At 46.1% G+C, this 14,570-nt stretch overlaps 1 protein-coding gene, 1 non-coding gene and 1 pseudogene across 10 annotated transcripts in view; all 3 read right to left on the bottom strand.

The window, feature by feature from the left end:
• Window positions 1-14,570, bottom strand: part of LOC138423313 (uncharacterized) — a 107,605-nt gene that overhangs the window by 29,826 nt on the left and 63,209 nt on the right. The gene's annotated exons all lie outside the window — the stretch shown is intronic.
• On the bottom strand, window positions 4,772-4,861 carry LOC138423980 (small nucleolar RNA SNORD116). The gene has a single exon (XR_011250556.1). It is a non-coding gene; the product is annotated as a small nucleolar RNA SNORD116 (small nucleolar RNA).
• On the bottom strand, window positions 7,197-7,281 carry LOC138423977 (small nucleolar RNA SNORD116; annotated as a pseudogene).

The following is a 14,570-nucleotide window of genomic DNA, read 5'->3' as shown; positions in this document are numbered from 1 at the left end:
ATCAGGGGAAATTTGATGTGGTCAAGCAGGAGACGGTAAGAATAAACATCAATATCTTAGCAATCAGTGAACTAAAATGGATAGGAATAGGCAAACTCAATTCAGATGACCATTATATCTGCCACTGTGGGCAAGAATCCCATAAAAGAAATGGAGTAGCCCTCATAATCAATGAAAGAGTCCAAAATACAGTACTTGGGTGCAACCTCCACAATGACAGAAACATCCTGATTTGTTTCCAAGGCAAGCCATTCAACATTATAGTAATCGAAGTCTATACCCTTACCACGGATGCAGAGGAAGCTGACTGACCAATTCAATGAAGACTTAGAAGACCTCCTAGAACTAATACTTTAAAAAGATATTCTATTCATCATCAGAGATTAGAATGCCAAAGTAGGAAGCCAAGAGACACCTGGAGTAGTAACAGGTAAGTTTGCCTTTGGAGAATAAAACGAAGCAGGACAAAGCCTAACTGAATTCTGCCAAGAAAATGCACTAGTCATAGAAAATACCCTTTTTCAACAACACAAGAGATGACTTTACACATGGACATCAGTTCAGTTCAGGCGCTCAGTCGTGTCTGGCTCTTTGTGACCCCATGGACTGCAGCATGCCAGGCTTCCCTGTCTATCACCAAATCCCAGAGTTTACTCAAGCTCATGTCCATTGAGTCGGTGATGCCATCCAATCATCTCATCCTCTGTCATCCCCTTCTCCTCCTGCCTTCAATCTTTCCCAGCATCAGGGTCTTTTCAAATGAGTCAGTTCTTCACATCAAGTAGCTCAAGTATTGGAGTTTCAGCTTCAGCATCAGTCCTTCCAATGAATATTCAGGACTGATTTCCTTTAGGATGGACTGGCTAGATCTCTTTGCAGTCCAAGGGACTCTCAAGAGTCTTCTCCACTACCACAGTTCAAAAGCATCAATTCTTCAGTGCTCAGCTTTCTTTATGTCCAACTCTCACATCCATATATGATCACTGGAAAAACCATAGCTTTGATTAGATGGACCTTTGTTGGCAAAGTAATGTCTTTGCTTTTTAATACACTGTCTAGGTTAGTCATAGCTTTTCTTCCAAGGACCAAGCGTCTTTTAATTTCATGGCTGCAGTCACCATCTGCAGTGATTTTGGAGTCCCCCAAAATAAAGTCTGTCATTGTTTCCACTGTTTCCCCATCAATTTGCCATGAAGTGATGGGACCCAATGCCAGTATCTTAGTTTTCTGAATGTTGAGTTTTAAGTCTACTTTTCCACTCTCCTCTTTCACTTTCATCAAGAGGCTCTTCAGTTCTTTGTTGCCTGCCATAAGGGTGGTGTCATCTGCATCTCTGAGGTTATTGATATTTCTCCCAGCAATCTTGGTTCCAGCGTGTGCTACATCCAGCCCAGTGTTTCTCATGATGTACTCTGCATATAAGTTAAATAAGCAGGGTGACAATATACAGCCTTGATGTAAGCCTTTCCCTATTTAGAACCAGTCTGTTGTTCCATGTCCAGTTCTAACTGTTGCTTCCTGACCTGCATACAGATTTCTCAAGAGGCAGATCAGGTGGTCTGGTATTCCCATCTCTTTCAGAATTTTCCACAGTTTATTGTGACCCACATAGTCAAAGGCTTTGCCATAGTCAATAAAGCAGTAGAAGATGTTTTTCTGGAACTCTCTTGCTTTTTCCATGATCTAACGGATGTTGCCAATTTGGTCTCTGGTTCCTCTGCCTTTTCTAAAACCAGCTTGAACATCTGGAAGTTCATGGTTCACATACTGTTGAAGCCTGGCTTGGAGAATTTTGAGCATTACTTTACTAGTGTGTGAGATGAGTGCAATTGGGCAGTAGTTTGAGCATTCTTTGGCATTGCCTTTCTTAGGGATTGGAATGAAAACTGACCTTTTCCAGTTGTGGCCACCAAATGATAGATACTGAAATCAGATTGATTACATTCTTTGTAGCCAAAGATGGAGAGACTATATACAGCCAGCAAAAACAAGACCTGGAACTGACTGTGGCTCAGATCATCAGCTTCTAATAGCAAAATTCAGGCTTAAACTAAAGAAAACTGGGAAAAACACTAGGCCAGCCAGGTATGACATAAATCAAATCCTGTATGAATTCACAGTAGAGGTAACAAATAGATTCAAAGGACTAGATCTAGTTAAATAGTGTGTCTGAAGAACTACGGATAGAGGTCTGCTGTTGTTCAGTCACTCAGTCATGTCTGACTCTTTGTGATCCATGGACTACAGCATGCCAGGCCTCCCTGTCCATCACTAACTCCAGGAGTTTACTCAGTCTCATGTCCATTGAGTTGGTGATGCCATCCAACCATCTCATCCTCTGTCACCCCCTTCTCCTGCCTTCATCTTTCCCAGCATCAGGGTCTTTTCAGATAAATCAGTTCTTTGCATCAGGTGGCCAAAGTATTGGAGTTTCAGCATCAGTGTCAGTCCTTCCAATGAATATTCAGGATTGATTTTCTTTAGAATTGACTGGTTTGATCTTCTTGCAGTCCAAGAGACTCTCTAGAGTCCATAGTATTGCACAATTAAGGTTAAACATACAAAAATAGTAGTACAAACATATGAAACAGTGAATTCACAATTTAAAAAATTTCTACAGTTAAAAAAGGCATCTAGGAACAGAATGTAAAAAAAAATGTTCAATTATATAACATTTTGGATAAACATGAAGGCAAAAAAAGAAAGAGATGTACCTGACAAGAGGACTAAGAAACATTTAGGTGTAATTTATTATTTTAAAAAAATATTTAAATTGGCAAAAATTCTTGGTTTAAAAAGGTCAATTAAATGAGTAAACAAAAACATGAACTGTGATATTATAAGGTCACATACAACACAAATAAGGTTCAATAAAAGACACATCAATACAGAGTCTTTTAAAATTCTTGCAGCACACCAATTAAAAATGAGAAAGGAGGGCTCTGGAAATTTTTTTATAAAGCACTTGACTGAAAACAATGGCATCTATATCACAACATAACACATATGACAAAAAGTGAAGAAAACAAGTAGGAAAAGAAAAAGATGAATAAATAACCAAAAATTCATAATCCTGATTTACAGAGCTAAAATAAAAGTGTTCAATGAGCCACATAAAAAAAGAAAAGAAAATGTACAGTACCATACCATAGAAAGTCTATACACAACCTGGGGATGGCTACATTAGCTAGGTAAGTACTCAGAACAAGATTGCTTCTGAGCCTAAGGCAAAGATAAAAGTCCTTCACTTGGACCACATAGAGACAGAAAGGAAACTGAGCCCATCAAACGCCCAAAGTTGTAAGGTGAGACACCTAAAGCAACTGAGTGAATTGACGTGGAGGCTTGCACTTTCAAAAGCCTGTCCCACCAGTGCCCATACTTCAGCAAACCAAGAGCTCTTCTAGGACCATGGTGACATCCACAGTCACCAAAACTACAGAACCTTGCAAATTCATAAACCAGGAATATCACTGCCAACCCCAGAGACACCATGAGACCCAGGTCCTCAAGGAACAATGTGACACCCACAGCCATTCCACAACATAACCCAGCAAACAGCTGCAAGCTCTGAATCCAACATGACTTCTATGGCCTGAGGCCAGGCATTTCAGGGACCACAGGTTTGATGCACCAGATGGTGGCATGACAAAATGACTCCCATACCAGACAGCCTCTCCTTGGAAGCTGACTCCCCTGTTTCCGCAGGATCCAGCCTGATGACCTCCAGGAAGAGCTCCAAACCTCAGAGCAGGCTAGGTGGGCTGGGTATAGAAATGACCCTGTAATGTCCCAAGGAATATCTTTACATTGTCAACACAGGGAGAACCTGGCCAGATGTGGATAAAACAAACACCCCGCATCATAACTGGCTTCCATGCCAAGACATGATACAATGCCTTGATGCCAACCACTTGCTGCCACAAAGATCCACCACAAAGCAAGTCAATCCAAGGAGAAGCCAACTGGGGGATGGGTACATGAATCTGCACCCTCAGTGCTTCCTGAAACTGGCTTAAAATGCACCTGAAGGCAACCCAAAGAGTTCAAGGAACCCTACGGACTTGCCAATTCATCCACAAAGCATTTCACCCAGGGGTTCATGCACAATTCCTAGTGCATTTCTCACTTTCTTTACCATTCTCTGTCCCTAGTATCTGCCCATCTCAGGGCAAAGTGCCAGACCCTCTCCTCTACAGAGAATTTTGATTTCCTCAAAAATTCTGTTAGACATTTTCCAGGCCCAACGTCTCAAGCCCAGTAGCCGTCCCTGCTCCCCCACACCACCCCTCCCCGCCACACACACACACAAGGGGGATGTGATCTAAGGAGGGGCTGTCAGCTTGGCCCACATCCCAGGGGTGGTGGTCTGTTGAATTCCTAAGAGCATCAGGAAGAACCTTCTAACATTCATCTCATGTCCTCATAGAACATGACAGAGAAGCAGGGCTCCTGCTCTGACCCTGTCTGTAAAGATGTAGATGCCCTCCAGGGACCTGGCAGAGGCCTGAAGGACCCAATGGCAGGCCAGAGGCCCCCAAAGGCTCCCACTTCCTTTTCCACCTGCACTCTCACCTGTGGAAGAACACAGCTCTGGCTAGCCTCATGCATCCAGGGATCCCCCAGGGATGGGAGTTCCAGACCTTTTCCCAAAGGCTCCTCTACCTACAAGAAAGTCATCACCCTCAACTGGCACAAAGTAGCTGCTGATGGCCAAGGGGGCAAATGCAATGGGACACCCTGTCTACGTTCCCTGTGGGAGCCACATTCAGGATCCCACTTCTGATGAGGAGACAGTAGAGGCTTTTCACATTCATTTTATTTAGATTTCCAAGGTATGCCTTGGAGTCATCATCAGTTTAAGCACGTGCTCAGATTCTGGACCTATGGCCTCCACCCTGAGATGGCCTGGGAACTCAATCACATCAGCATTCAGGACCCATCAGAGCCCAGTCATGGGCGAGGTAGTGCAGTCAAGCCTCAGGCCATCAGAGCTCACATGTCCCAGGGAAAGCCCAGAATGTGAGGGTGCAGCCCCAGCTCACAGAGGTCCAGGCCACTTACCACCATGGGCATTCCACCATCACCCTATGGGCTGTATGCCAACATGCCTCCAGGGGCTCCCTTGCCTGACCTCACCTGGCCTGATGTCACGGAATATGGGAAGGATACCACACTGATGGTTTTGATCCCTAGGGACTCCATCTGAATTGAAGCAAGAATTTACATACACACTTGAAGAACATGCATCGGTACACAGGAAAAAGAGGCAGTGCCTCCTGGAATACAGGGCTCTATCTTGCCTCAGTTTCATATCCTGCCCCTTGTCTGTGTGGCAGGAGTCAAATGTGAATGCACTGGGGCAAGGACACTTTAAGAGTGGGTAACTATCAGGCCAAAGAAAGCCACTGGTCCATCACATCCCTGGTTTTGGGCCCTCCAATTCCACTCCTGAATACTGCGCCTGCGGACACAGCTTAAAGGTGTAATTCTTGAACCTCCTGACATGCCCAAGAAAACTGGGCCTACCCTGCGAACCTAACAGCCACTGACATTCCAGGAAAACACTCGATCTTGCCACCTACTTTGCTTACAATGGGCCTGCCAACAGGGCCACAAGGAAACTGGGAGCTTACATGAGAAAATGGCACTTGTCTGAAAGTGAGGTCCACAATGAAAAGTGGCTCCTTGGGCCCCACAATCCCTGAGGCACACCTGCACTGACTCTGGGGGACTCAAGAGTGCACTTACTTCCTGGCCTACAGCCAAGACAGAGGCCCTTAACTTGGAAAACATGCAAAGCTACTCCAAAACCCAAAGTTGCAGAGCTAGATACTTTACATCAACTGGGACACTCACCATGAGGCTTTGGAATTTCTTTATCCAGGAATATCACAGCCATAACTCAGAAACATACTGAGACCCAGGTCCTCCAGGAACAATGTGACGCCCACAGCCATGCCATGAGAAAACCCAACAAACAGTTGTGACCACAATCCTCACTGATTCTCTGGACTGAGGCCAGGCACGCCAGAGACAATGAGTTTACTGCACCAGCTGGTGGCATGTCAAGATGACCTATCCCCCAGACAGCCTCTCCTGCCACTAAACCTGCAATCTCTCCTTAGCAGCCAACTCCCCTATTTCTACAAGGTCCCACCCAACGACCTCTGGGAAGAGCTCCAACCTTCAGGGAAGGCTACGGGGGCTGGGTATAAAAAAAAATTTAGGATGGCCTAAGGAACAACTTCACAAGGTCAACACAGAGAAAATGTAGCCAGACGGGGAGAAAATACACATCTCATGCCTCATAATCAGCACCCAGACCAAGACATACAATGCTACAATGACAAACACTCACCGTGTTTAAAACACAAAGTGTCTAATCAAAGAGAGGCCAAATAGGGGACAGTCCCTGAATCTGTTTCCCCAGGCCTTCCAGACACTGAGTGCAAATGCACTGAAGGCAACCAAAAGAACTCACAGAGTACTCTAGACTCGCTGATACCTCCACTCACCAATCCAGCCATGGGTTCACCAACCATTTCACACACATTAACCACCCTCTCACCTTTCAATTGCCCCAAAATACACCTGCCTCAGAGCCAATGTGCCAGACTCTCCCATTAACACAGAATATTTATTACCTCAAAACATTTTCCAGGCCCACTCTCCCAACACTCATGTTCACTCACATACAAGGGGGACACAACCCAAAAAGGGGACATAGGCTTGGACAACGTGCTGGAGACAGTGACTGACGTCCTCCAATCATCAGGAGAAGCTTTGTGTCCTTTCTCTCCAGTAGAACATGACATAGAAGACCAACCTAGGAAAGGACTCCTGTTCTGACTCTGAGTGTAAAGTTTATGGTTTCCTCCAAGAGACAAGGCAACAACTGAGTGGAGGCAGGAACACAGTGGCAGCCCAGAGGCTCTCAAACAACTCCTGCATCCTCTTCTATCTCACTCTCACCCGCAGCAGGAGACCACAAACCTGACTGGGCTCATAAACCAAAACCAGACATGCTGTCTGTAGCCATCCAAGGAAGATGGGAGTCCCAGGCTCCTTTCCCAATGGCTCCTCTTCCCATGAGAAGGCTGTCACCCTCAACTTACACAGTGAAGCTGCTGAAGCACAAGGAAGCAAGTGCCACATGGCATTCTCTCTATGTTCCCTGTGGGAACCACAGGCTGGAACTTAATTTCAATGAGGAGACCATAGGGACTGCTCACTCATTTTGTTCAGATTCCCAAGCATTTGTGGGAGTCAACACAATCCTACCACGTGCTCAGACACTGGATGTGGAAAGCTGTGGTGTCTACCTTAGGACTGTAGGTGAGCTCAATCACATCAGCATTTGAGACTGCCCAGAACCAAGACAAGGGTAGGAATTGTAGTCAAGCCTCAGGCCATGGGACCTTGAATGCCAGAGAGTAAGCACAGAAGGTAAGGGTGCAACCCTGGCACCCAGAGGCCTGTAGACAAACCACTAGGTTTTGGGAAAGAACTGCCACTTACAACCGTGGGTGTTCCACCTGTAAACCCATGGGCTGCATGTTCACTCATATATGGGGGATCATTAATTTCACCTGGCCTCACCTCCCCAAGCCAAGTGTCACAGAATATGCAAAGGGTCACCTGTTGCGATGGTATTCCAAGTTGGTGACTCAAATTAACTTGAGGCAAGAAAATATCTGCAGGCTTGAGGAATAGCAACAGGCACATAGCAGACAGAGTCAATGCTCACAGGAGAGTTGAGATTCATACGGCATCTATGACACAATTGCTGCAACTCTGGTGTGTCAGAAGCCAAAACTGAGTGCATTGCCACAGGAAAAAATTCAGTGTCAAGGGGCCAGCAGGATGAAGTGCTGATGTTCTGTCAACTCACTGGTCTCAGACTCTGCAAATCCACTTCTCTTACCATCACTGACAACACAGTGTAAAGATAACCTATAAGAAACCCCAGAAAAACATCTATTTCTGCTTTATTGACTATGCCAAAGCCTTTGACTGTGTGGATCACAATAAACTGTGGAAAATTCTGAAAGAGATGGCAATACCAGACCACCTAACCTGCTTCTTGAGAAACCTGTATGCAGGTCAGGAAGCAACAGTTAGAACTGGACATGGAACAACAGACTGGTTCCAAACAGGAAAAGGAGTACGTCAAGGCTGTATATTGTCACCCTGCTTATTTAATTTATATGCAGAGCACATCATGAGAAACGCTGGACTGGAAGAAACACAAGCTGGAATCAAGATGGCCGGGAGAAATATCAATAACCTCAGATATGCAGATGACACCACTCTTATGGCAGAAAGTGAAGAGGAGCTAAAAAGCCTCTTGATGAAAGTGAAAGAGGAGAGTGAAAAAGTTGGCTTAAAGCTCAACATTCAGAAAACAAAGATCATGGCATCTGGTCCCATCACTTCGTGGGAAATAGACGGGGAAACAATGGAAACAGTGTCAGACTTTATTTTTGGGGGCTCCAAAATCACTGCAGATGGTGATTGCAGCCATGAAATTAAAAGACGCTTACTCCTTGGAAGAAAAGTTATGACCAACCTAGATAGTATATTCAAAAGCAGAGACATTACTTTGCCAACTAAGGTCCGTCTAGTCAAGGCTATGGTTTTTCCAGTAGTCATGTATGGATGTGAGTTGGACTGTGAAGAAGGCTGAGCACCAAAAAATTGATGCTTTTGAACTGCGGTGTTGGAGAAGACTCTTGAGAGTCCCTTGGACTGCAAGGAAATCCAACCAGTCCATTCTGTAGATCAATCCTAGGATTTCTTTGGAAGGAATGATGCTAAAGCTGAAGCTCCAGTACTTTGGCCACCTCATGTGAAGAGATGACTCACTGGAAAAGACTTTGATGCTGGGAGGGATTGGGGGCAGGAGGAGAAGGGGACGACCAAGGATGAGATAGCTGGATGGCATCACGGACTCAATGGACGTGAGTCTGGGTGATCTCCGGGAGATGGTGATAGACAGGGAGGCCTGGCATGCTGCGATTCATGGGGTTGCAAAGAGTCAGAAACGACTGAGCGACTGAACTGAAGAAACCCCAACTCACCCTCAGGGGAAGGAGGCCACCTTGTCTGAACTACCACTGTCCCTCCAGGAAAACACACTCTTGGCACCTACTCTGCTCACATGGTCTCACCACCGTAGGGAAGGAACAAAGGTATTTGAAAGCTTGCACAAGAATAAGGCCCTCCTTTGACAGGGAGATTATCCATGAAACTAGTTCTTGGACTGTGCAACAAAGGGGCTCCACAGTACAGCTGTGAACAATCTGGGTGGCACACAAGTGTGCTTGTTTCCCGGACTACAGCCGTGCTACAAGCATTTAGCTTGAAAAACACAAAAAGCTACAGGCCATTGGAACTATTCTGAAATGCAAAGATGTGGTGCTCTACCCTTTACAGCACTTAAGTTACTCATAGTGATGTATTGCACTTTTTAAGGCAGTAACATTGTTAGGGGAAGCACACTGATTGAAACTGCCCACCCTGGCCAGGCACCATAATAACCATTTGCATGAGTTGTTTTATGACAGGAAATCCTGATAAGGAATACAGAACTAGTAAGCCACCACCAACTGGAAGAGTTCAGGAAAGGTCTAAAGGAGACACCGCGTGTCTGTCCACTTCCCAGAATCCCTCTTGCTAGCATCCATCTTGGCTGAGTGATGCGTGCACCACCAGGAAAGACTCTGAATTAGAATGATTGGCCAAAGACCACCAGGAAACTAATCCCATCACCATAAAACCCCAAGACCGCGAGCCACACAGCAGAGCAGTTCTCCTGGGTTCCCTTACCGTACTGCGCTCCACCTGGGTGCCCTTTCCTGATAAAATCTCTTGCTTTGTCAGCACGTGTCTCCTCAGACAATTCATTTCTGAGTGTTAAACAAAAGCCCATTCTTGGGGCCCTGTAGGGGGGCCTCCCCCTTCCTACAACAACTGGCGACCATGAAGGGACACCCCCATTTTTACTGGGGCTGACATCCAGATCGCTTGGGGCACTCCAGGACCAGCTTGCCTGCCGACAGATCTGACCCAGTGGCCGCAACTGGGACTTGTTTGTCCCTGGTCTCCTCCTGACGTGGACAACTGGCCAGGGTGCCCCGACCGGTTAAGGAACAAGAGATTTTGTTGACCCCCTTTTATCTCACCCCTCCTTTCAACCTATCCTATCCTATTTTTCTAGTCCCCTGGTCCTGGACACAAGAGTCTGGTCGAAGGGCCTTGGCTTGAGCTGAGGATTGGAGACTGATCACCTCCTATTGGCAGAGAACTCAAATTCTGGTTCTGATTTCTGGTAGGGCCGAGTTCCAGTCCTCCCTTCTCTGGAGGCCCAGGGAAAAGTCCTGTAACGCCTGGATATCTGTAGGTGGCAGGAGACGTCTGTAAGGCCACCCCTTTTTCTTTTTCCTCTTTCTCTCCCCCACGCTTATACCTTTTGTCTCTTCCCTCTCCTTCTCTCTCAACCTGGCCTTTTTTCCTCTCTGTGAAGACCCAAGTTATTTAGTTCTGGGTCTTTGCAAGAGATTTTCTGAGAGGCTACGCTCTCTGCTCCCCATCATTATGCTGTTATTAGAGAGACAATCGGGCATTAGAAGCAGTCCATCAGGTGCCCTGTTTCTATAAATTCAGCCATTTAATTGAGCATTTGGCTGAGTGCTTCCACATGGAAATGATTGATGGGGTTCAGTATAGTTGCACCTGGTCTTGGGTGAAAATTAACACCCTAGACACATCCTTAGGGGTTAATTCACCTTTCAGGACCAGTCCTACAGCACTGTTGATTGTGCTTACTACTGAACATTTCCTTTGGCGCATATACAATCAGGCAATTTGGGACCAGGAGAGAGCTTACAGTCTCTCTAGAGTCAGATATAGGGACATCCACCCCAATACTGGTTCCCTGGGAACGAGATATAAATTATACTGTCACTAAAATGGGAAATAAGCCTAGCTTCCCTTTAGACACCCCACTGGGTTGTCTTTTGGCCCACTGGGAGGGATACCAACTGGAAGGGCTAAAAAAGAAAAAAATTATCAAATACTGTACTCAATACTGGCCTACTTACTCTCTGGAAGGAGGGGGAAAATGGTCCCAGTCGGGATCACTTGGATACAACACCATTTTACAGCTCAGTCTATACTGCAAACGCAAGGGTAAATACAAGGAGATTCCCTATGTCCAGGCCTTTATGGCCTTCTACCAGGACTCCAGGAAAAAGGGAAAATACAAGCTTGAGGACTTTGATAAATGCTCTTCCAAAATCCTTTTAGCAAGGTCTGAAACAGAAGATCCCCTTGACCTTCCCCTAACCTCCTCTGCTTCAGCAGAGAAGTCACGGGGAAAGGAGGGTAAGACACACCTGGAAGTCACGAGCTTGGACCCCAAAGTCAGGAGGCTAGGCCTGGGAATCATGAGCTCAGACCCAGAAGTCACGGGATCTGAAGGGAAGTCACTCACCATTGCCTCAGCTCCTCCTCCATGTGCCCCCTCCCCTATGGGGTTATGATCAGGAAGTAAGCTTTGTCCTCCACAGAAGGAAAGGTCATCCTCAGACAAAATCTGCTCCGTAAGAGAGGTACCAGATGGGGAGGGGGGAACTATGCACGTTCATGTTCCATTCTCTATGCAAGACATTACCCAATGCAAGGAACAACTGGGCTCATATTCTAAGAACCCCCAAAAATTTAAGGATGAATTTGGGCATCTTAGCCTTAACTTCTCCCTTACCTGGAGGGATATAATGGTTATCCTCACCTGGTGTTGTAATGATGAGGAAAGAGCGCGAATCCTAGATCAGGCTAGAAAAGTGGCTGAAGAAAGACTGGGTAGATGTCAGTCTGGCCCCTGCTGAAGAGGCAATCTCCTCTACAGAGCTAGACTTGGATCCTAATAAAAGGGCAGGAGAGGAATCCTTAAGACACCTCATTACTTGCCTACTACAGGGAATGACCCAGGGTGTCCGAAAGGTTGTTAATTATAATAAGATAAAAGAGGTTACACAGGAAGAAAATGAAAATCCAGCTCTTTTTTTTTTTTTTTTTGGGCAGACTCACAGAAGCCTTTAAAAACTTTACCAAGACAGATCTAAAAAGTATGGAAGGAAGAGTCCTGTTGGCCCATTCTTTCATAACCCAGGCAGCCCCAGACATAAGGAGAAAATTACAAAAACTAGGAAAAGGACCAGAGACCCCAATTTCCGATTTGGTGGAGGAGGCAAACAGGGTGTTTTTGAACAGGTACCAGGAGGAGAAAGCAAAAAGGGAGCAAAAGGAAGCCTGAAAAGATAGGAGAATGGAGAGGCAGACCCAGGCCTTGGCCCAACAACAGGCTAAAATCCTGGCTTTGAGTCATCCTGCCATTACGCTAGAGTCTGGGGGAGAGCAAGGAAGGAAAAAGGATCTTAACAATCCACAGCAGCTGAGACACATCCAGTGTGCCTACTGCAAAGAGGATGTGCACTGGAAAAGGGAGTGCCCATATTGCCCTAAAGGAAGACGTATGGAGACCCCTAAACCTGCTCCCTCTGTATTAGTCCTGGGCGACCAGGACTGACGGTACCCAGTGGCTCGAGAAACCCCCACGAATGGTGAGGCCCAGATCACTCCTCTAGACCCTTGGGTGACTCTACAAATAGAAGGTAAGGATGTGAACTTTCTTTTAGACATGGGGGCTGCCTTCTCTGTTCTTCCTTTCCAATTAGGACCTTTAGATTCCCAGACTAAAACAGTGATGGGGTAGATGGAAAACCTCAAAGCAACTGGCAAGGAATCCACCCCTTCTTATACATCCCTGGTTGCCCTGCTCCCTTACTGGGGAAAGACCTTCTTTGCCGCCTCCAGACCAGAGTGACTTGGGGAAAGCTAGAAGTCGCTAATTTCCTTTGCCTAGTGTCTGAATATTTAGTCAGATGTAGAAAAGGAGGAGTCTGTCCCTTTCTTAGATGAGGTCAATCCCCAGGTGTGAGATGTCTCCAGCCCTGGTCTAGCCATAAATGTTCCACCGGTAAAGATCTTCTGATGCCAAATGCTCCCTACCCCTGGAAAAGACAATATCCCTTAAAACCAGAAGCTCTTGAAGGTCTTAGACCATTAGTTAACAAATACCGAGATACTGGAATTCTAATCACCTGTGAGTCTCCCTGCAATACTCCAATCTTGCCTGTTAAAAAACCAGATGTATCTTATCGATTCGTCCAGGATCTAAGAGCTGTTAATGAAGCTGTGGTTCCCATCCACCCCACAGTCCCAAATCCGTATACCCTCCTATCCCAAGTCCCAGGAAATGCTAAGTACTTCTCAGTCTTGGATCTTAAAGATGCCTTCTTTTGCATTCCTCTCCATCCTGAATCCCCAAAACTCTTTGCGTTTGAGTGGCAGGACTTGGAAACAAGGGAGGCCACACAACTCTGCTGGACTCGACTACCATAAGGGTTTAGGGACAGCCCTCATATTTTTGGGACTTCCTTGGGGAGAGAACTAAGGGAATCAACTTTAACAAATAGCAATCTAATACAATATGTGGATGACCTGCTCATATCTAGTGGACACTATTAAAACTCTAAATTTCCTGCATGAAAAGGGCTATTGAGTACCCCCCAAGAAAGCTCAGATTAGCTTAACCCAAGTAAAATACCTTGGATTTATAATTATGGAAGGACGATATGGTCGATTTCCTCTCAACCCCTAGAGGAAATCCCTCATCTTAAACACCCTATACCCTCCAAACAAAAAAACAGCTTAGGGGATTTTTAGGAATGACTGGGTTTTGCAGGATCTGGATTCCTAATTATGGCAATCTGGCCCAACCCCTATATGAAAAGTTAAGAGGGAAAGAGGAAAAGCCACTCGACTGGGATGAGACCTGCAAGGTGGCCTTTAATGCCCTAAAAGAGTCTTTCACTACAGCCCCAGCTTTAGGCCTCCCAAACCTGGAAAAGCTTTTCAAGCTTTATGTTTCTGAAAGGATAGGAACTGCTCTTGGGATGTTAGGACAAATGATGGGCCCTGTATTACAACCCGGCTTATCTCTCAAAATAACTAGATCAAGTGGCCAGAGGGTGGACCACTTGCCTCCGGGCAGTAGCGGCCATTGCTCTTATGTTAAGGAGGCATCTAAGCTGACCCTGGGTCAGCCCACCATAGTGTATACGCCTCACCAGGTGCAAGCAGTCTTGGAAACTAAAGGGGATAGGTGGGAGGAAGGATCCCAGGGGGAAGGATCACCCAATACCAAGCCCTCCTCCTTGACACTCCAGAAATAAAGTTGAGGGTCTGTCAGACTTTAAACAGAGAAGGCAATGGCACCCTACTCCAGTACTCTTGCCTAGAAAATCCCATGGATGGAGGAGCCTGGTAGGCTGCAGTCCATGGGGTTGCTAAGAGTCGGACACGACTAAGCGCCTTCACTTTCACGCATTGGAGAAGGCAATGGCAACCCACTCCAGTGTTTTTGCCTGGAGAATCCCAGGGATGAGGGAGCCTGGTGGCCTGCCGTCTATGGAGTTGCACAGAGTCGGACATGACTGAAGCGA

The sequence above is a fragment of the Ovis canadensis genome, chromosome 18 (assembly GCF_042477335.2).
Source record: "Ovis canadensis isolate MfBH-ARS-UI-01 breed Bighorn chromosome 18, ARS-UI_OviCan_v2, whole genome shotgun sequence".
Taxonomy (NCBI): domain Eukaryota; kingdom Metazoa; phylum Chordata; class Mammalia; order Artiodactyla; family Bovidae; genus Ovis; species Ovis canadensis.
The sequence above is the reverse complement of the archived record's forward strand: the minus strand, read 5'-3'. Positions and strand labels throughout refer to the sequence as shown.